Source organism: Trematomus bernacchii, unplaced genomic scaffold (assembly GCF_902827165.1).
Source record: "Trematomus bernacchii unplaced genomic scaffold, fTreBer1.1, whole genome shotgun sequence".
Lineage (NCBI taxonomy): Eukaryota > Metazoa > Chordata > Actinopteri > Perciformes > Nototheniidae > Trematomus > Trematomus bernacchii.
The window spans coordinates 4286427-4309712 of record NW_022987771.1 but is presented as its reverse complement, the minus strand read 5'-3'; the positions used below and the strand labels follow the sequence as shown (position 1 = coordinate 4309712).

General features: G+C 41.1%; 1 protein-coding gene across 1 annotated transcript in view; it reads left to right on the top strand.

Moving 5' to 3' along the window:
- Positions 1–23286, top strand: part of sema4c (sema domain, immunoglobulin domain (Ig), transmembrane domain (TM) and short cytoplasmic domain, (semaphorin) 4C) — a 112147-nt gene that overhangs the window by 20560 nt on the left and 68301 nt on the right. Inside the window, exon 2 of the mRNA XM_034148640.1 lies at positions 13762–13881. The gene's annotated coding sequence lies outside the window, so the exon portion shown is untranslated. The remainder of the gene's footprint in view (positions 1–13761; positions 13882–23286) is intronic.

Here is a 23286-nt window from a genome sequence, read left to right as displayed (position 1 = left end):
GTTCCCTCACTGTCACTGCCATCTCTCCCCTCTGCGGCATCCAAAAGAAGCAAAAATACAAAAAAACAGCTTCGTCGAGGTGGAAAAATAAATGGCTTTTTAACCGAATGTTAAATGCAGCCTAACCAGAGCGAATGGTGAGATTTACCAGCTGTTCTGTGTTTACTGAGCAAGACAATCCGCTGAGGTTGAGATGTGTCACATGTTGTGCTCCTGAGATCCCTTGAAGATCATGCATGGTTTATAGTTTAACAGAATGTACATCATGTAATATATAACTTACTGCATACAACAGGAAAACCTTTGTTTCATGTTGGGACTAATGTATAAATACCACACCCTTTGAAAAGATGATGCAACCCACTTGTGATTTAACATATATTTAGTTCATAAAGCTTTCATGTGTTTGTTTTACTGGAGCTTTCCTGCAGCAAACACTCGGTGTTATGTAATTCATTCCCGTGAAGAATCCTCTGGAACAAGATGCATCATGGGATGTACTGTGTCTAGTATTTGGCAGCAGCAACAGCAGTTTGTTTGGAATAACTCGAAGAAGATACATCTTGTTTAGCATCACAGTGACAGTCACTGGAGCTTAACAAGGAGAGGAGTGCCACCTACAGAAGCCCAAACTTCAGCAGAACATCCAAGCACAAAATATCAATTTAGCATACTAAATATGCCAAACAGGACCCAACTTGGGCATTAACACTGCATGGAAAGAACTCAGCCTCTTCATTTATTTAGATGGAACAGTATTTTGGCACATTGGGTTCTGGATGCAGAGAGCTCCAGGAAAAATTAGATGAGTAGTCACGACGTAAAATAGATAAACCTGGCTTCCTGACTGTCGAGGTGAAGAGGGAGCTTAACCTGAAGGCAGTACTCTTGATTTACCGATCGAATAATGTTCTAGTCTTGTACTCCTGAGGTTTTTGGTAGAGACAGAAAGCACAGACTGTTGAATACAAACTGCTGATATTAATTCAGCTGCTTTCATGTCTGGGATCAGCCGTAAGAGGCAGACATGGTCAATAGCAAATACTTGTGAATCTGGACGTGTTGCATTCACATTTTGGGCTGCAAATGGATACTCCATGTGGACCAGATTACAGAATTCATCCCTTTAATATATTCATCACTTGGACTCTTACGTCCACCGGGATGTGGGGAGTATAAATTGGGCTTTAAGGACAAGGTGTAGAGCTCAGACCAAACAGAAAGAGCTTCACTTCTTCTGCTTTAAAGAATCCAGTAGAGGTAGTTCTGGCATCTTATAGAGATGTTTGCATCCTTTTGAACATGTATCGTGCATCTCAATCTGTCAAGACTACAGAGCAAATCCAGAACATACCTAAAGGGGTGATTCTGTATATCCCATACGGCCTGGAAACACCTCAGGATCTATACAAACTAGACAATATAGTAAAAGGTGAAGGCCTGCCGTTATTGCAGCCATGACCTGGACCTGGATAAGCAGAGGTCAATTGTTGGGTGGATGCAATATCACTACTCTAGAATTTCAAAACCCAGTCTCACAGTGTTATAAACCCATGTGCATCTTCTACAACCTTGACTTAATGTCCTGGAAAGATGGAGTAACACAAAAAAGACAAGAAAAGGCTGAATATATAAGAAAATGATTAAAGAGAAACAAACTATTAATGTAGAAATGAAAACGAATAAGGCAGACGGTCTCCAAGGCTACTACCGAGTAAATAATAACTCAATTGATCTACAGGATCAAACAGAAGGACAACACTGAGCTTACAGACTGCAAAACAGGAGAAAGCAAAATAATTGAGAACCCCTACGATGCTACCTTAAATTTACCAAGACTAAAGCCCCAGTTATGCTTTCGTGGGTTTCTCCATTTTCATTATATTATGTTATTATTTATATTCCATATATTCAAAGCTTAAAGGTTCTACATGTTGTCCGCCCACTTGAGTTTCCCATGGACGGGGCGAAAGCCTGTACTGACACAAGCAACCTTCACGGATTCACGGTCACGCATAAATCAGGCATAATTAATGCACTTTTACCAACTAATTAGCAAAGACAACGGATGTGTTAACAGAACGGTATCAAAGTACTCTCAAGGTAATTTGAGCTTTGATCAAAAACATTTCTTCATCATTTTTCTTCCTTCCACTAATTCATGTAGAAATCACAAACACACCCACCTGTATGCGCTGCTTTCGGTCACAACACCTGCTTTGAAATGAATGAAAATCCACCTGTCGGATACTTTCACCTAGGGCTGTGCAATTAATCGTATTTTAATCGCAATCACGATTTTGGAAACACAATCACAATTACGAAAACAACATAATCGAAAAAAACAATTATTTTGCTTTGCTTGGTTGTGACAGTGCACTGCAACATATTTGATCTAATTAATTTTGGTCTAATTTATTTGTATTTATATATGTTTAGTAGCTTGTGGAAGTGCGCTCCAAAATATTTGTTGATCTTGTTTATTGGTATTTATTATTTTTATATTATTTATTTAAATGTATCATTTATTTTTGTATTGGTTTTTCAGTTGAATTATACGTTCAGGGTAATCAACAGTTAAAAAGATACTATTCAAATTATTACTTGTATTTGTTTTAAAGTTCAATAAATGGATGTTTTCAAAGTCAATGAATAATCGTATTTAATAATCGTGATATCAATTATTGACCCAAATAATCGTGATTATGATTTTTGCCATAATCGCACAGCCCTACTTTCACCCACAGTTTGTTGCTCAAGGGCACTGTGATTTCAAGCTAGGCCCTTATACGGTACGATGGCTGACAACGACCCAAAACTGTACCAAATGATCTAAAGGGCTGTATGAGCATCTTAAGGCTTAAGAAAATGGTATAAAGGAAGAATAATTAGACGGTATGAAGATGTCAGGTAACCTGTTTCGCTGATTGTAGATTGTTGTGTTGACTTCGTCAGCCACCATACTTATGTTCCATCATACCGTCGCTAAATTCAAACCAACACACACAAATAAAGAGACACCCACAAGCACACTTTCTTAGGCTTTGATGCAGAGTTGAGCTTCCTTCCTCTCCTTCTTCTCCTTTGACTATCTCACGATCACAACACACACCTGTCCCCCCCTCACCTTAGGCTCAACATGTAGAGAACCATCGCTCTCCTCTCCTGTCAGTGGGAACAAATGAGCCGGGCTGGTTTCTAAGTGTGTCTGTGCGAATGTGCAGGGCAAACTTCCTGTCTCTTCTGGCCTTCCTCTCTGTAGCTAGCCCCCAACATACACACACACACACACACACACACACACACACACACTAACACACATACACACAGACAGAGAAACAGGCACACACCTGTTCTGCGCTGTTACCCTCTGACAGATCACTGACACGCCGTCTCTAGGCCATCCTGCGCTGTGTGTGTGAGTGTGTGAGTGTGTGAGTGTGTGTGTGTGTGTGTGTGTGTGTCTGTGTGTGTGTGTGTGTGTCTGTGTGTCTGTGCCGTTACAGACAGCGCCCTCCCCCCCCCCACTGAGTCAGTCTGGCAATTGCCATTTCTCGAGGAGTTGAGGAAGGGAGGGAGTGTGGGGTAAGGATGAAGGGAGGGCGCAGGCCTTGATGTGAGTGTGTTTGTTGTCAGAGGGCTTATTAATAAAGATGACCTCAGCCACAACTGCTCAGAGGGTGTGTGTGTGTGTGTGTGTGTGTGTGTGTGTGTGTGTGTGTGTGTGTGTGTGTGTGTGGTGTGTGTGTGTGTGTGTGGTGTGTGTGTGTGTGTGTGTGTGTGTGTGTGTGTGTGTGTGTGTGTGTGTTTGGTCTTCCTTTCTTCTTTCCCTCTGGTCAAATTATTAGTATTTGACAAAAATAATCCAATGAATGTATTCATACAAACATTTCAATAACTTCTTCTCCTTCTGTGGCTACAGTCTGCGAATATGAACAGTGTCTGCGTGGACTCTTAATGCGTCTTTGTGTGCATGCGGACTCATCTGTGTGTGTGTGTGTGAGGGATAATCCGTCTTGATATAACTCCTTTGTGTCTCAGCGTGCATGGATGTGATTATGTGCTTCATTATGTCAGGCTAAACAGGTTGAGTCCAGCGAGTGTGTGTGTGTGCAGACGTCAGTCACCTGCTGTGTGTGTTGGCGAGAGCAGATGTCCTCCCAAGAATAGAAAGATGAGTAACTTCCCTTCAAAGTGCAGGGCATTTCTGCATGTCGTCACGAAGAGGGTGACTTGGTTAAAAGGTTGGATTACTTCAATTATAAAAAGTCACATGGTCTTCCCTGTTGGTATCTGGCCACGTAGACAGTTTGGGTTTGGTAGATCTCTGGTTTCATTTATAAAAGGCTGTCCGACCAAATTGGATTAGTGCAAACTGAAACAGATGCTACCCGTTTAACATATCCTGTCAATTAAAAACGAGACCTGGGAAAACAGATGAATCTTCGTAAACCGGAGTAGAGCTGCAACAATGGGTGACTTCTCTAAATAAATAATTTAGTCAACTAACCAAAAAGTTGACAGACCGAAATCTATTGACGACTACGTTGACAGTATATTGTTCGTTTAAGTCATTTTCTAAGCAAAGCTGGCAGACATTGCAGTTTTCAGCTTCACAAATAAGATAACATAAGATAATACTTTATTCATCCCGAAGGAAATTGTTGAGCCAGAGTTACAGAAATACAATAAACACAGCAGCATAATAGTACAACTGTTTAAATATCTACAGGAAATATGGATATTTGCTGCTCTTCTCTGTTATATTCATCACATTAAATGTAATACCTTAAGGTTCTGAACTGAATAAAACAAGGTATTCGATGATGGAAACAAGGATATACTTTTTTGAGAAACTTCTGACAATCGATAGACCGAACGATTCATTTAGAAAATAAGATAAGGAACTTTAATTGCAGCCCTACTCTAGATATTCCTTATGACACCAGAACCTTCAATTGGTTGAGAAAGGCTACAGGATTTTGTTTTGTTTTCTGTTTCCATTGTTAATGATGTAAGTTGAATTCAAACAGCTTTTTCAGCATTTACTATGGCGGCTCAAGTTGAACAGAAGTTGCAAAACAACGAAAACATAAAACCCAGAACATCTGTACGGCCCATTACTGTACTCCTATAGCTCATTGAGAAAATATTGGTTTGTTATTTGGCTGAACTCACTTTTTAAAGATGAAGTTAGCAGAGTTCATAGACTGTCTGTGCAGCGAGGTAAAGTAGAGGCAGACATGTTCAGCGGTGGGAGGTGATCTCATTTGTTTAGCTGTCGAGCTCCCCTCTGTACCGCTCCCCTAAGGCTTGGGCTGGTGCCTCAGTGGGACAGCCAGCTAAGCAATGGGCCCCCAGGGGTCCCGGCAGTTACCATGGAGGGACAGGGCGGCCCTCACTTTGCCCTCTGCCTACCTCACTGCGATGAACACAGAGGCCATTAGGGACAGGGTCTTCCTGCAGCCGAGGGGAAACACATAATGAGATAATTCATGGAGCTCACACACACACACACACACACACACACACACACACACACACACACACACACACACACACACACACACACACACACCACACACACACACACACACACACACACACACACGTGCAGAGGCAGATGCACAAATTAATCTTCACAAACACATAACGCCCAGTGGAAATACACGAGGTGTACGAGCACACAATCACTAGAGTGGATGCATGAATTGATCCACACACTCCCATACATTATTCTCTTTAACCTTCCCCTCCGTCAGTTATCCTCCGCCCATATATGGCTCCTTGGCTATTTGCTATTTCAGCTGCAGCTCCGACCCTCAGCCAGTTACATTGTGTTGGACAGACGGCAGCAGCAGTGAGAGGAAAGCTAATGAAACAGGATATCCCTGCCTCTGGTTATTCCACATGGAGGAGAAGAAGAAGAAAAATCATTCTTTGTTTGACCTTGACCTATAAAATCACAGAGTATGCACAGAACGGCCGTGTGTTTACTTATTTGCTGGCGTTGTTCTTCAGGGCCCACGCAGGACCTGAGATGCTACACACTCCCCCGTAGTGGTTGAGGCTCTCCTTCAGGGAGACTCTGAGTCATTCCAGTGCGTCTTCTTCGGAGAGTTCAAGCACTTATAAAGTCAGGAAGAAGAATACTTTTTAATGAATGCTTCTTTTTTCATGCAGAAAAATATGTTTTTCTCTGACAAGCATGAAGGTCATGAAACTCAGCCGTCGCATGAATTGGTGTCAACTTGCAACAAATGAAGCAAAGAATGTGTGTTATAGATGTGGCTTCAATGGGAAATGGAGGCTAGAAGATCAAAAAGGAAATGGTCGATTGTCTACTTTTTATATTGGATTTTTATTGAAATTTCATTCAAATTCGCCAAGCTGTTAAGTGACCTTAAAGGTGGGCTAGGTAATTTCAGAGAAACCAGCTTGAGTGCGCTAGAATTTGAAAATACACAACCGGAGAAAATCTGCCACTTCCTTACAGAGCCCCTCCTCCAACACACACGAACGCACACATGACCAATGAGGGCACGAGATAAGTTTGTGCACAGATGGAAGGCTGACAGGCAGGTAGGGACTACAGATGAAAAATAGAGATTACAGAAATGTTCATTAATGTGCACTGCCCCTGTTAAATAAATGAATAAATAAATAAATCATCGGGCCGGCTAAAATGATTGGTCGTGCTTTTTACAGTACTACGGCTTCCACAGATGACATTTTTTATGGATTCTTTGTCAAAGCACTTAAGATATTCATTGCTATCGGGATGTTAAGAGCATTCCATGGAATATAACAAAAAGTGTATCTCGAGCCGGTTTCTCAAACTTACCTACCCCACCTTTAAGCAGCGTGAATCTGGAGCTATCTGGGATTGTATCCTTTGGAGAACATTTACATGCACCAAAACCTATATAACACACAGAAAGCATGATAAGTAAACAGTATTTTAGACCTCAATTACTATATCCCTAAGCAATGTATTTAATACTTTGTTTCTTAACCATGATTTATCAAATATTTGATTGTTTACCAATTCAGCAGACACAAAGCAACATTAGCATTCATTTGGAGTCCTGGTTCTGGCATCCGAACAAATATCAGTCCACCACACACTCTATTTGTTGTTCTGTTTTGTCTCCTTTAAAAAAAAAAAAAAGTCTCTCTTTCACTGCATAATAATACAAGTTCTCAATAGCTCGTGTCTCACATTTTGCCTCTGCTGTTTGGTGCTGAGCGGGAAGCGTACGTTGGCTTTATCAGAGGTTTATTCTGCTGAAAACAGCTGCCTGCGGAGTTGATGAGACCTTTAAGAGTGAACCAACACAGGGAAGTAGAAAGCAGCACTTTTTCAGCATTCACATCATTATCTGACATTTCACAAGATGGAAATGTTGACTTGTGTTTCGACACTCAAACAGCGTGCGGTGAGAACAGCGGAATGAGGAGGGAAAGTGGTCCGGTGAAAAGCAGGTTTTTATCAAAGGGCGGCTCAGCAGGACGGTCTGTTTGGCTTTACTCCTTTATGAGACAAATATTGAGATGAATCTCCTCACCACCCTGGGCCTTGTTTTGAAAAGCGCAGACCCCAAGCCAGTGCTTTACCATCACATCCTCCCACTTATGTAAACAGATGTCTCATACATGCATGCACACAGAGACCCCCGACTCATGCACTCACTCACTCTTATTACACCGCTTTCCTCTTCTCATGCACCTACACCAAGCTCAAAAATACTTCCATTATTTGATTTTAAATGAGATGTTACAGGGCATGCACAAGAACATAAAAACATAAGAAAAAAAAAAATAATAATAATAATTAAAAAACATATAATGCACAGAAAAAACATCAATAAATCAGAAAATTAAATAAAAAGAATAACATACATTATTTATTTTCACATGTACATTACTTTTCACGGTTATTTTCCCCCCCATATATTTCATTTACAAGATCCTTCCATTTAGAGTTAATGTATCATCTTTTGACCAAGTCCTTGTAATTTGATAAATTTTTGCTACTCTAATTGAATAATAATGGAGTTTAATGTTCTCTCTGTACTCGTTCCACTTTCATCCCTTTTAAACTTTTAAAACAGATCAAAGTGCTTGTGATATAAAGCACTTGTGCATGTGTTGTGGATATATCGACAAATGTGAGCGTTTTTCTCTGTTGTCTTCCCTCTCAGTGGAGCTCACACACCAGGTGCTGCTCAGTATTTTGTGTCCGTGGCGGCTCCTGTGTGTTCTGGCACAGTGAGAATAATAATCACAGCTCCTCGGCTCAAACCTGTATCTGTTGCCAAGAGCACCCAACGCAGGCAAACACAGGATATGAGTGGATGATAGTGGGAAGGTCCTACTTTACTGAAAAAAATCAAAATCACAATCACCTAAACTGTCGACACCAGCAAATTCAAAGGGGTTTTTGTTTGCCTCGGTCCAGGAACAATAGGAATCCAAACCTTCTCGCTCGCGCTGCCAAAAAATGTGCTCGATGTGTTTTGATCGACTACAGCGCCAGAGGCTTTGATAGCATCTGTGCCGTGGGCTGCAGTTGCGAAGTTTAAAGCTGGCAGTTTTGGTATTTTCCTAAAATACTGATACTAAAGTGATCATGAAATGTCACTTATGATGGCTATTAACATGGCCCAATGTCCTCTGGCCCAGTTGCCATTAATACACAGCTAATTGGTTGTAGTGATCGTACGCAGACAAAATACAGAAGATTCCAGTCGTTAAATCCAGTTTAATTTGAGGTTTATTAAAGTAGTTGCACATTACAAGCTTTCCGATCATGCAAGTGAGTGTTGTTCTGTCTGTAGCAATCATGGACATTATGTTCAAGACCCAAATGTACGCTAAAGGTTCTTCAATGATTGTATTGTTATGTTACATTTAAGTTACGTTTTTGTTGCAAATTGAGCTGCTGTGATGCAAATAAATGTCAGACTTGATCTGAAAATTAAGTATTATCATATATCGTCGTATCTTTTGTATCGTATTGTATAGCTCTGCACTTAGCTCGTGGTCATGGTCCATCGTACCATAGCGTATTGTACCGTATTGTACCGTATTGTACCGTATTGTATCATATTGTACTGTATCCAATAGAAACTTTTTGCTTTAACTCAACCCTTCCCCTCCCATTTCTGTCCCCTATGCCCCCATTTATACACCCTTATGCATCGCCCCCATTAAGTGACAAAATAAAATAACATGCCAGCAATAAACATAAATGGCTCTTTAATAAATAGCCAAAGGTTTACTACCCATCTTAACAATGGGTGCAACCAATCATTTCCATTTCTTGCTGTGACAAATGGACACTTTGAACGCCAACAAGGCTTTATTTTAGGCAATTATTACTTTTAAAGTGATGGTTCAAGGAGCTTAAAAGTAACTCTTACAAATGGCTTGATCTAAAGGTTTATTCAAGTCCTTAAGTGATCATTTACAACTTATAAAAGGGTTGCCAAATTATAGTATTCAAAACATTGAGGGAATAAAGTCAGCCATCAGTGTTAAAATGTCAATAGCACTCCTCAGAGCTACATATCTCTCACACCCTGTAAAAAGGAAGAGCAACACGGAGCAGAGCCAGTATTTCACGTAGAGGGCAAAGCATGAGGAAGACAAATGCTGAACTGTCAGCTTTAAATCAGTCATTTCTATGGCCCACTGAATAATCGATCCTTCAGTGGAATATGGATGGACGACTCCCATGAGGGACCTCAGTGGGAATTGACTCTGCCGTGCCTCAGCGCTGATAATGGCCCGAGCAAATGGCGGCCACCTTTAATTTTTGCTTGTAAATCACAACTCGGGAGTAATGGGCTGCACTTAGAGGGGTCAGAGTTCACGTCCAAATCACTCGGGACAGCAAAGACTGTAAAGCCAGGCTCTGCAGCTGAATATTTTCTTTTGCAAGTAGGGGTGGTGTAGGCGGGGTGATAAGGGGGTTTGCAATTGGCGTTCATTGCTCAAATCTAACTCCGACCTTGGCCAGATGTCCACCAAGATGGAGTGTGTGTATATGTGTGTGTCATCAGCTTGGTTTTCTGAGAGTGCTCGGCTCTAATAGGGACTGGCAGTCATTTTGTTGGGCTTTATTGCCACATGCCTCTTCCAATCCTGCCGCTGATTAGAGCTGCCATTACAGGCGCACACACACACACACACACACATACACTATACAAGGCAGACTCACACACTTTGGCACAGTCTCAAAGCTCGGGCCTTTGCATGCCATTAGCATCCCATTGCGTCGTCTTGTGCAGCGATCAAACGGATCACAGCATACGAGGAAGTGATGGGAACATCGTCACTCCACTTTTATTCTGCTCATCAGGGTGCTGTCAGCTTAGACAAATGTCAAATTTGGTGCAAAGCAATTATAGGCCCGGGCTGTCACAATCGGGCCTGATAGGGAAGGCTATGGTGGCAACACGCAGGCAAACACATCAACACACATTCAGGCATGGGTACACTCACACACCACATCCACCCACACACACACACACACACACACACACACACACACACACAGCCATGCATTTACAATAAGCATGCAGGCGATTAGCTCAGAAAGTGCAGGTTGAAACTGTTAGTCAGTGCTGATTCATAAGCGGCTAGCTGGCTTCCACACAGCCACTCACTGCGCTGCCTGTCAAACACACAGGCAGCAAGCAGCTGGAGGTGTGTGTGTGTGTGTGTGTGTGTGTTTGTGTGCAGGTGCTTTTCAAATCCTGCTTTTTAACAAGACCCCTCTACTCCCTCTCCATTCGTCCCCTCTTCCTCCTTTTTTGAGCCTCTTGTGGGTCTGTGTATGCGTTTTGAAAGTATTGGTGTGTGTGTACAAGTGCGTGCATATTTGTGTGTGTGTGTGTGTGTGTTTGTGTGGAGCCTTGCAGGCTTTTGGCTGCTGGTTCTCCTGAATGAAGCCAATGGAAAGCTGAGGTCTGGATGACTTACTTATTTAGGAAAAATCTACCAGAGATGGCCTGAAAGCTTTGCAGTCACATAGTTGTGTGTGTGTGTGTGTGTGTGTGTGTGTGTGTGTGTGTGTGTGTGTGTGTGTGTGTGTGTGTGTGTGTGTGTGTGTGTGTGTGTGTGTGTGTGTGTGTGTGTGTGTGTGTGTGTGTGTGTGTGTGTGTGTGTGTGTGTGTGTGTGTGTGTGTGTGTGTGTGTGTAGCCCAGCCAGTGGCCTCAGTAGCAGGCAGCAGCATATTTCATTTGACAGATTCTTCTCCTTTCAGCCTTTTAAGTTATTCTGCTGCCGTTAAAGCTTCAGCAGACACGCCGCCGGTTCAGTCCCAGGTGGAGACACTCACCGAACGGTTAATCTCTTTACCAGAAGCCGTTTACACACACACATCCACACACACTCGCGCTCATATGGTGAGCTACTCATTGCCGTAAGGTTCATCATTAGGTCTAAATTCACTTTCCAGCTCATTTAATTAGACAAACTCGATTTGGAAAGACCTGCTTTCCAAATAGATTGTTTTGCTTTTTTACGTAACCTGCTTTTTTATTTTCTTTCAACCATCAAAAGAAGATTCACCCTGTCTTTGGGTAAACTCTTCATTTAGAAATGGCAGGTTTCATTTAGTCAGTGCTCAGTGAAATCCATTAAGGATTAAATGTTCTCATGTAGGTTAAGAAAATTCGTATTTTTCTTAGGATAAAAAACATCTGAAAACCAATTGGGTTGTCTAAAAGATAAAAACAGCCTGTGTGTAGATACAGGATACTTTTTTCCACACACCACGCATCGAGCCGTTCTAGTTCTGCAAAATGTCCAAATTACAGACGTTTTTCAAAGATGTCTTCTTTGCTTCTTTTTTGTGAGAGTTTGTGGGGTTTCTCGTCCTCAATCGATAAGAGTCTGATGAACGTCACCGTTCTTCCAGTCGATACAGTGCAGAGTATTGTGCACAGAGTTTCCACTGTCTAGTTTATTGACAGCAGTGAATGAACTATGATGGTGTCAAGTATTGTGCCCTCTGTGTGTAACACTTGCTAGCCAATACATTACTGGCAGTACCTGCTTGGCCCTCTGCGCTCTCTTCATGATTAGTGATCCATTGATGTTGACATGAATCTTAACCTCCACACACACACACACACACACACACACACACACACACACACACACACACACACACACACACACACACACTGGCTCAGACTTGGCAGTTATTTATTTGGTCTGCAGTGTGATCCAAAGCATGTAGGCGTTAAGGGTTCAGGTGTGTGTGCAGTGGCTTTGTTTGTCACAGTTTCATGTGCGGATTAAGACCCCAAACAGATAAATAAAAATAGGAAATAATTTCAATCTCTTCACATTTGTCACATTGAGTTCAACTTTGGGGGAACTATGATTGAATTCCTGCCATTGACTAACAACAAGCCGATTGACAAGGCTGACCTTTGAGGAAACAGAGGGCGGACAGTCCAAAATGGAGGAAACCATTGTAGCTTGTTAGCCGTTGTTGCATCACCCACTGTTAGATAACCCTCCTTTGTATAATCTGCTTCAGCAATGAGCGATGATTATCAGACAGTTATGAAACAGGAGTCAGCGGTACAATATGTTAGCTAGCAGTCTGCTTGACCTCAGGAAAGTTTAATTAAATAATAATAATGTTACCTAACCCGCTAACAGACCATATGTACCCTGTGTTTAGAGTGCACAGAGATAAGTTAGCTCAAATGGAAGGAAACATAAATGCTTTTAGTATACAGAACATAATGGCGATAAACTTTAATTATATGTTGTATTGTCAGAGAAGCCAGAGATTTAATATCTTCATTGCCAAAATGTGCTGTAGCTGTTGAGCATTTGACAAATAAAGCCTTTGAAACCTTGGAACTTCATCGTCCTGTTGCCAACAAGAGCTTTACATGCCCTGAAACCTTTATTTAGTATTTATAAGGAGTATATTAGCAATAAATGGTTCTTTAATGTTTAGTGTCACATATTATAACTTCTCCTATCAATACTCATTTAACGTTTTTATGTCACTGTTTCACTGTATTGTCTCCAATTACAATTGCCAAGCTGTTGTTGTTTCCCATGTTTGTTGGGAGAGAAATTCACCTGACAAAACTTGTCATCGGTTTTCACAGATGAAAAATACCTAGAAATGTAGGAACCTAAACGTGTAAAAAAACCTTTGTTTTCAGCTGCCATGAAGTCATACATAACATAATATATAATTTTTTAGATCTAGTGTTAGAAAATAGACAACCAAATAGAAATTGTCACATGCCTCTCAGTGCTTCGGTCATGGAGTTTACTTTCTATATTGTAAGACATACTGGCATCTTCAAAAGCGTTTAGAAAAATAATTGGAACCTACAAGCTTTAACAAAACTAAAAAAACATTTGTTTGCCTTAAAAAACATTGTTCATGGCTAGTAAGGGATAATCTCACCAACTACAGCAATTGTCAGTGTACATCTGAGAAGCAGAGTGGTTTTGCTTGTGTGCGTGCGTGCGTGTGTGCGTGCGTGCGTGTGTGCGTGACTGTGTGTATGACTGTGTGTATGACTGTGTGTATGACTGCGTGTATGACTGTGTGTAACATGAGTGTTTGCAGATAAGCTGCCAGGTCTTCTCCATGAGAGACATTAGAATGATTAAAGCAGCCTTTTCCAATCCTCCATGGACAAACATGTGCACGCAAACATCCACCCCCGTCACTCATTACCCTTTTTTCTTCTTCTTCTCCACTGTAGCCCAATGTGACCTTCATCTAAGTTGAGTGTCTCTGTTCAACATTCACGAAGTGGCGAACTCTCTGAAAGGAAGATTAAGAAGAAAGCCCACGGATACGCAAGGGAGGAGAAGAAAAACAGGTAAGAAAGTAAAAACACAACAAAGGGTGGAGAACACAAACAGCAGCATATTTGTGTGCCTCCTCTGAAACTTTCCTCAGGCAACAGCTCGCCTGGCAGAGTGAGTGAGGGAGGAGAACAGAGGGAAATAGGCGGAGGGGTATGGAGGGCATGTCAAATCAAAAAATCTAAAGAAAGTAAATATAAGAAGGAAAAGGAAAGGGGGGGGGGTTGTCAAAACAGGATGTGGAAATTATAGACAATTTCAGGTACTCCTAGAAATAAATGAGACCGGAACGAGACAAAGAGGAAGAGGAGAGAGAAGCACGAGCCGGGAGATAAGAGAGAAATCTCACAAAAAGTTGATTTCTCTGAAGGATATTGGATTTCAGATTTCTAAGAATTTATTTCAGGATTGGCTGGAGGTATTGGGTACATGTGTGTGTGTGCGCTTGTGGGGTAATCACGCTTTTTCCTCAGTGTGTATGTGTGAGTAAAGGTGAGGCTGACATTTTTAGCTTGAAGGTTAAAATTGGAAATCAAGGAAGAAAGAAAGAAGGAGAGCTCTTCTTCCTTCGACCATGCACAAAATGTAGAGTGTACTAGCAAACTATTTAGTAAATGAAGTTTTTTCGCACTCAATCATGACTTCCAACAAGCTTTAGTCAAAATACATGAAAATATGCGTATATATATACATGTTTTTATGTAATATAATGTCCACGTTATATTTATACTTTGATTGACGCCGGCTGGAGCTAGCCCCCTGCGGCTCCGTTAGCACCACTGGGATAATTGGGTCCCCTTTTAACATTTGCTCCCGTTTAGCATTATGGGCGTCATAGCCATAGACTATAAAAGTCTTACCCAAGGCTGAATCATAAACTAAACTGTATATGTATATATATATATACATGTATAAAGGGTTACGTCCTTAGCTGGCTAATAAGCTATATAACAAGCTAAGCTAACAAGCACACAAACACCTGCTAACGGGGTTAACATGCATAATATTATCATTTTAGACTTCTTGGAAGTTCTGTTAGTACATTCAACCGCACAGCACGACATTTTAATTGTCTGGTATTTGTAACAACATTCCCTAAAAGGCACAATCACCACGAACACGGCTAAAGGGTCAAGTACAGTAACTACAACTAGCTAACGTTGTAGCCTAGCAGAGTGGACAAGTTGCTGTTAGCTGACAGTGAGGCACGTACCTGTCCATCAAAGTGACCACGCCCTAATTTATGCAACAACTTTAAGACCTAATATAAATAAAATGGTCGTGTTATAAAACAATTCAATCAACAATTAATAATCATTAAGGTGGAATCTAACTATATCCCGAATAATTTGTATTGCATCCAGGGGTAGAAACATGTTTATTTCTGCTGTAAAGTTGGGCATTTTAACATGGGGGTCTATGGAAATTCATCCTTATAGATGAACTGCAGTTTGTGGCACTTCCTTATTGGCCTCCCGGCTCTGCCCCAGCCCAGAGTTTGCCGCTTGTATATAACATGGCAAATAAAGGGACCTACGTGTTATTTTTCTTCGCATTGCACTTAAAGGCATAAACCAATCACATTCAGCCAAACAAATACATCCCAGAGTCAAAGGTTGCGTAGTGTGAACCAAGATGGCCAACTTTAATATTTCCAGATCCTGTCCTTTCGTTCATGGACTATTCCAATAATAGGAAACATGAGTGTATGTTGTACAATATTTAGCCATAGGAAGATTGGATCATAGTTGGTCCTTTTGACCGTAGGAATCTTTTAAAATCTTTTTTTGAAGTGTTTCAAATGTGGCAAATTCTCATCGCTGCCATTTTTTATGCCAATTTCAAATGTTTGCCTCCTAAATGTGTAGGTATTGAGTGTCGATTTTTTTTAATTAACTTGTCAGAACGCCTTCCCTGACAACTATATGGAAACATGGGCTGTAAATCCATACCTGACACTCCACTGAAAACATCCCTGTGCCCTTGTCATGGTACGACGCAGGATATCTCCATATATGTATGTGTGTGTGTAGTATATCATGTTTGAAGTGTATCATGAAATGCTCTCTCCTTAACAATCAGTTGTCTGTTTGATGGAGCGACTGCCAGCTCGGGTAGACTTTAGTAAATTGCCTCTGATGGAAAAAGTAATTTGTAGCTCGGCTTCCACGTTGGAAAACACAGAGATGCTCAGTCCGGAGAGGCATGCAGTTAATCACACACATATACCGCGACGACTACAAAGACCCACTTTCACGCACATAAACACAGAGGCACACAAAGACTAAACAGCCTCGAACAACTTCATTCCTAAATCCATATTTTCTGTGAGTATTTGTTCCTCTTTCACTCTCACAATGCACTTATCCCCTTTTCTCTCTAATAATTCTGGTTGCATCTCTCTATTGGCGTCCCTCACAGTGTGTGTTTATCTCCGGGAGGATATTGGTTGCCGGTCATAAATAGCTCTTCCTCTGACAGGGTGCCATCACAGACCCTGAGAGCGTGGGGGAGGTAAAGGGGGGAGGGAGAAGTCAGGGTGAAAGGAGCGAGATGAAGAGAGCGATAGAGGGAGGAAGAGGAGAATGAGAGAAAGATGGAGGTGGAGCTTGTGTACATCAGTGCTGTGTGACAGGTGTCAGCACTGGAGTGTACATGTTTTACAATAAGATTCTTCAGTGGATTCACAAACAGCAGCTAACCCTGTCAGCTGCACAGAGACGGGCTTTATTCCTTTTCTTGTCTGTTTTTATAAATATTCTGATCATATTTTAAGGACACAACTCCCTGTCTCCGTCCATTGATGTTTTACACTAACCCTTAGATGCATAAGTGGGTCTTTTTTGACCCGGTGAGGTGGTTTTCTTGAAGTATCTTTGTAATTACATCTTTTTATCATTTCATATTCCAGCTATTCCTCAAAAAACATGTTTTGGATATCATGCCATTCAAATTTTAAATTTAAATGTTATACATTTTAAGAAATTGTAGTTTTTGTATTACTATCCCAAGCTTCCATAAGTGGGTCAAAAATGACCCGCATGCATTTTCTATGGGATCCTATGGGAACCTTTGATTCTTATCACCTGTTGCTGTCAGGAATACATTTACTGTGGACACAGACTACATCACAAGTGACACCTCTCAGGAAGATTATTTTACACAGCAAGATCTGATACCTGTCAGTATAATAATAATAATAATAATAATAATAATACATTATATTTGTATAGGGCTTTTCAAGGACTCAAAATCGCTTTACAATATAAGGGAAGGTTAGGGTGGGGGGTATAGGACTAGCAAACTTGATCAACCGGCATGGATTGATGGGGGGGGGGGGTGGGCTATGAGTAGACAAGAGGAGAAGAGATGAGTTTTGAAAAGGGACTGTAATACTGTGAGGGTCTCAGAATAGCGGATATCTTTGCATCAATATGTTCAAAACGTTTTTTTTCAAAATGTAAAAAAAATGTTTAAAATTATAAATAGTGAAACATTTAATATAAAACATTTCTAGTGTGAACCAAAATATAATACTAAATATTATACAAGTAATTTTTCTTAACCAAAATGGCATAGAAACACATATTATTCTAATACGGGTCCTTTTTGACCCACTTATGGAAGAGTGTGTCCAGTCACTCGTGCATCTAAGGGTTAAACCCTCACAATGCCTCTTTCTGTAATCCTTCTCTTTCCTGGTAGGATTTCTATATTCTCCAGGAAGTGTCGAGTTTCAACCACTAACAATTTCTCCTTACATTTTGTGAGAGACAATTGTTGTAAGTAGAGCTAGTACTTTAAAATATGACTCATTTCTGTTTCCTACCAATTGTGTTTGACTGCTTTGTTCAGGTTTTTTCTGACTTTCTACATTTCAAGTTTTCACAATAAAAACCTTCCAGTGGCTCAAACTTTTAAATCAAGGTTTGAAGAAACAAATCAAATAATCTCCCCAAAAATGTGTTTAAATCCCCTTAATATGATGTTGACATGGTTCACATTGATTGTATTTTGATGTCAACAGTACTTTTTTAAATATTGCATTACTTTAGTCTCACTTTTAAATGTATTTTAAACGTTTTTTAAATATATATATTTATCTTGTTGAAGAAAAACGACATAACAGCCTGGTCACACCCCACTAGGACCACATATTTCAATATTATAAAGTATAATATAGTTAATTCTACTATCATATTATGGTAAGGGAAAGTTACAAAATATCTTTCTTTTAGAACATTGTATGAAGTGCTTGGAGCCTGTTGCAAAAAAAAGATTGAGAAGTCAGATTATTCACATTTGCATTACAAATTTAACTTACTAACATTTGCAGAAACGTTTAATATATGAATGTTTAGCGTCAATGGGAAGAGTTCTACTGTAGGTAACTTTACTCCAAATAATAAAAACCAGCAAAGAACAGAAAGTAGCTTATTCATTTTATGAGGAATGAAAACATGTTATGATCATCACATGACGCACTGATGGAACTATTACTATGATAATGCACATTATGTCGAAATGCTTTCAGAGTTTAATCACATTGGCCATAATTTGAGTGATGCATTCCCCTTGAGATGTACAGTGTATTATCTCTGATGCAGTAATCATGCGTGAGGCCTCTGTTCTCCAGTATATTGGCTCTTGAGTCTCTGCACTCCAGTTCCCCTCCGTCAGGTTTGATGAGGTGGATGAGTGTGAGCCGGCCGCATCTCACATTCCTCCATCTTCCCTCTCCACGCGGCAGCAGTTCTTGTCTTCCTATCGATCCCGGCTTATCTTCCCGTAAACCTGGACCTCTTTTCGCTCTTTCTCGCCTCGCTACCCCCTCCTCTCCTTCCTCCTCATTGCTATCGATCAGTTCCTGTGTTCAACAAAGTAGAGAGCAGGCGGTGGTTAATGTAGAGCCAGAGGAGCGCTGCTGACCGTCTGCGGATCGTCTTTCCCTCCTAATGGTACCAATCAGACTCTAATAGACCCTGGGTTAAAGCACCGAGGCCCACTACTCTCTTTTCCCTCCGCTCACCTTTCACTCCACTCTCACAAATGTCTGTCCGCGCTTCACACCTGCCAGGTGCGTTTTTTAGCTGATGACCGTTGATTTCACTCATGGATCCGATAGCTGTCGTTGGCAGATTTTTCTTCGTACATTTATTCATCCAAGGAAGGGGTTGCTTCTGCTGAGTGTGCACTTGCTCCTCCAGCATGTCCTGCTTTGCATTTTTTTCTTACAGTAAAGCGCATTCATTCCTGGGAGCTGCCCAGTGCAACCACAGTCTGCTAATTCTGTCCGATGGGAAGTGCCCGGCTCCAAAAGCTCAACTCCTTCTCTGTCTGCTGACTTCTCTCAGTCACTGAGCACATTGAACATAGCTGGGTTAAGTGCCTTGCTCAAGGGCACTTTATTTACTATAAGTCATTAAGTGTCTCTTGCTTGTTTCCTCTACAGCTTTTGCCTTTCTATGGATTTGAAAAGCTTATGAACAGTGCAAACACATAATGGCTGAAGGGGATAAGGGCCTACCCCACAATATGTGTTACAACCAGTGAAATACCTCCAAAAGCTCATTTTCTGCCCTCAATATTCAGTGTTTAACCGGCTGTAGAGCTCACCGACTCCTCCTGCTTCATGTTGGCGCTCATGTCTCCCAGCAGCAGTGAACACAACACAGCTGTGCGCGGGTTTAGTGAGCACGTGCCAAAGATGTTGGCCGTTTTGTACCCTCCGCACGGCATGTACAGATGATGACTCACAGGTGCACTACACAGGTAAAACACAGTCTGCTTAAATCATAACATCACTGATGCACATGTTAACTATAAACCAGTGTTACTGTCCTCACATCTGGTCGCTTGTGTTCAGTGTAACATGCTGGAATAAAGACTGAGTTTCAAGCCTGGTCCAAACGTACATAGGTATTTGGGTGAATACGGTTTTTCGTCCTTGGTTTACAAAAAAGACACTCAACACAGGCACAATGTAAAGAAAATCTCCAAGATACAAGTGCAGTACTGTCATGGCCAGTGTGAAGGCTGGGCCACACACACACACACACACACACACACACACACACACACACACACACACACACACACACACACACACACACACACACACACACACACACACACACACACACACACACACACACACACACTAGCAGTGGTGTCTGAGTCGTTGATTATATGGCCTTCATCGTAACAATTTCTCCTTACATTTTGTGAGAGGCAATTGTTGTAAGTAGAGCTATTACTTTAAAATATGACTAATTCCTAATTCAGTCCAATTGTCTTTGACTGCTTTGTTTTGGTTTTGTATAATTTTCTACATTTCAAGGTTTCACAATAAAAACCTTCCAGTGGCTGAAACTTTTAAATCAAGGTTTGAAGAAATAAATCAAATAATCTCCCCAAAAAGTGTTTAAATCCCCTAAATATGATGTTGACTGGTTCACATTGATTGTTTTATATTACTAAAGTAATGCAATCTTTTTTAAATATTGCATTAATTTAGTCTCACTTTTAAATGTATTTTAAAAGTTATATATATGTATCTTGTTGAAGAAAAACTATAATGTAAGACTATAATGAAGTCGAACTCTACATCTGTGTTTTGTGAATGCAAGTTTATTTTGCCATGCACGTCGTTCATGGATGTCTTCAATCTGCGGTTGCAAAAATGCTTCATCTTTATCGTGGATGTAGATTTACAAAACTTCTGTTTTCAGTAATCTAAAATGTAGTTTGGGTTTTGACTAAAGAGCAAAAAGCTACCATTACAAAACGACTTGTAAACATTGGCAATAGGCTTCAGATTTGTTTAGTCTTTGGAGGAATGGGTATGTAGTCTTTGTGTCTAAATGTGCTTCTGGGTTGTTGTTTCTTTAGAGTTGACTGAAGATTTTTATGACATTTCCATTATAATCCTTCATCGCACATTAACTTGTTCACACATAATTTCAGCAGTCGCATTGGGTCAAAGTTCAAGCAGGAAGTTGTTCTAAATCTGATCATCATGCCTCATCACACATCTTCTAACAGTTGTCCCTATGTTTAAAGATTATAATAACTTACTTGTTTAGACAAATGTCACTATCAACGTCATGAACAATGATGACGAAGCAGCAATTTACTTGATTAATAACACACATTTTAGTGTGGGGATGTGGCCTTGTGATGTTCTGGAAAATCCAAACAAGCTTGGCATTGTGCGTCCGTCCCTGAGCTCACAAGTCCCACAGCAGAGCCTGAGATGCAAAACTTCTGATTACCCTTGAACACATATTCTTAGAAACAGTCTAAATTCAGAGAAATCTAAATGCTAATACAGCAGGCGGCAGGAGGGGGAAGGAGTTAAATGTGCTGAGAGCAGGTAACGGTGTCGCAGCAAGATTGCAGAGCTCAGTGCTGTTGCATCACAATGAGTGTGTATATGAACCTCCCACTGTTTGGGATGAGTTGTGGCCATATAGGCTATGTTTGGACTAAACAGCAATTTCCGAGCCGTAATGGTGAAGCAAATGTGGTACGGTCTAAAACCTGCATTATTTTCTAATGGAAAGTCAGATTTCATAGAAGTCTATGACAAAAATGAACCTACTTGTCATTCGAGTTGTCACCTCAGTAGATATTTCACTCAAGAGTTTATGGTCGCAATTGCTAGTGTCAAGTCTTCTTCAATACAGAATGATTTTCAATTTTGTAAGTGATGGTTACATTTAGGATTAAGTAGACAATCAAATATTGTTGTTTTGGTGGGGGCACTGTCGTTGTGAGTTGATGTGGTCGCCTACCAATAGGACGTTTGGGGGTTTGACGAAAGCCACTGCAGACAACATGTATCTTTGGGCGGGATACTCAACACCAATTTGCTCTGGATTGCATTGCCAATTGTGTGTGAATGCTAGTTTCCCTAAGCAGGTGCCACCTTGTATGGCAGCCTCTTCCTCTGTATGAATGTGTGTGAAAGCTGACTGTGATATGTAAAAGAGGCTTTATGGGTTTTACAGACTGGAAAATATAAATGCTGAATAAATACAGACCATTTACCATCTCCATAAAGCGGGGTACTGCTTATGGCGGGGCTACCTTGTGATTGACAACTCTCGAGCACACATTGTTATCCAGTTTGGATGCTCTCCATTTGTAGGTCTTGAAACTTGAACCTTTTCACAATGTGTTTTAACTTCATGAAAGTTAATATTAACATTTTTGAAAGCCTGTCACTTTTGGTTCCAGAAAAACAAGATAGCTATCATCAAAACGCCAAACACAAACTTCTAAAACGTAGTCCACAAATAAATTGGTCACAACACGGTGGCTACATTACCCTCTTACATACATTCAACAGTATATAGAACATGACGCTCCAGTATAAACCAACTTCCAAATACGGCAAGCCTCCTTGGAAAGCTGCAAAACTACATAGACGTATAAAAACATGACTTTAAGTTCAATACAAACTTTTTACATGAAAGCATGACCTTAACAAAGTCACTCTAACCTATCAGTCGTCTCTCCACCTTTCAATGCTGTTTCTACTCTATACGCTATCATTCTATTCATCTCTCGCTCAGTGTTACCTTCCCCCCCCACCGCTAAGGTGTGTGGGCTGTTTCTATAGGAGTCCAGCTAGGTGTAACCTTTCTGCCCCGTGGCACCTCACTGGGATCCAGGGCTCTGGGCTCAGCGTGAACTCCTGAACTCTTCCCAGATAAGAAAAGCACAAAGACGAGCGCTGAAGAGAAGGGAGAGGACATGGAGAGTGGGAGGTAAAGCGAAAGAGCGCCACCGGACAATTAGCCCCCCGAGGAGCATAGTAGGCGGTCTCCCTAAGCCACAATACACTGCGATTGTTTCACAGACTGGCAGCCGGAGAGTGAAACCCGAGTGAGACGGTGTGTGTGCGTGGGAGTGTGTGTGTCGCGGTGTTCTGCATTCACACGCCCAGCGGTTGTTGTTCCGAAATGAGACAGTACGTCGGTTGCCCGCAGGCATCAATAAGACCATTTCTATTATTCAGAGATGATTACGCCGCTAAATCGTACAGCGGTGAATGCTTTTTAATGAGCTTTGATATACAACAGAGAAACTTTGTCAGTTTTTTGTTTGTCTGAATGTGGCCGGGGGGGGAGAGCATATTTGCCGGAGTGATTTGATTAGTGAGCTGGTGTGTGAGGAGCAACTTGAACATTATGTGAGGGATAAGACTAGAGATGTGTGTGTGTGTGTGTGTGTGTGTGTGTGTGTGTGTGTGTGTGTGTGTGTGTGTGTGTGTGTGTGTGTGTGTGTGTGTGTGTGTGTGTGTGTGTGTGTGTGCGTGTGCGTGTGGGCGTGTATATAATGAAGCCTTTCTTGTATGTTTTGTGTTTGATCCAAATGAAATATGGGTGAGTTTGAACACATGCATACATATG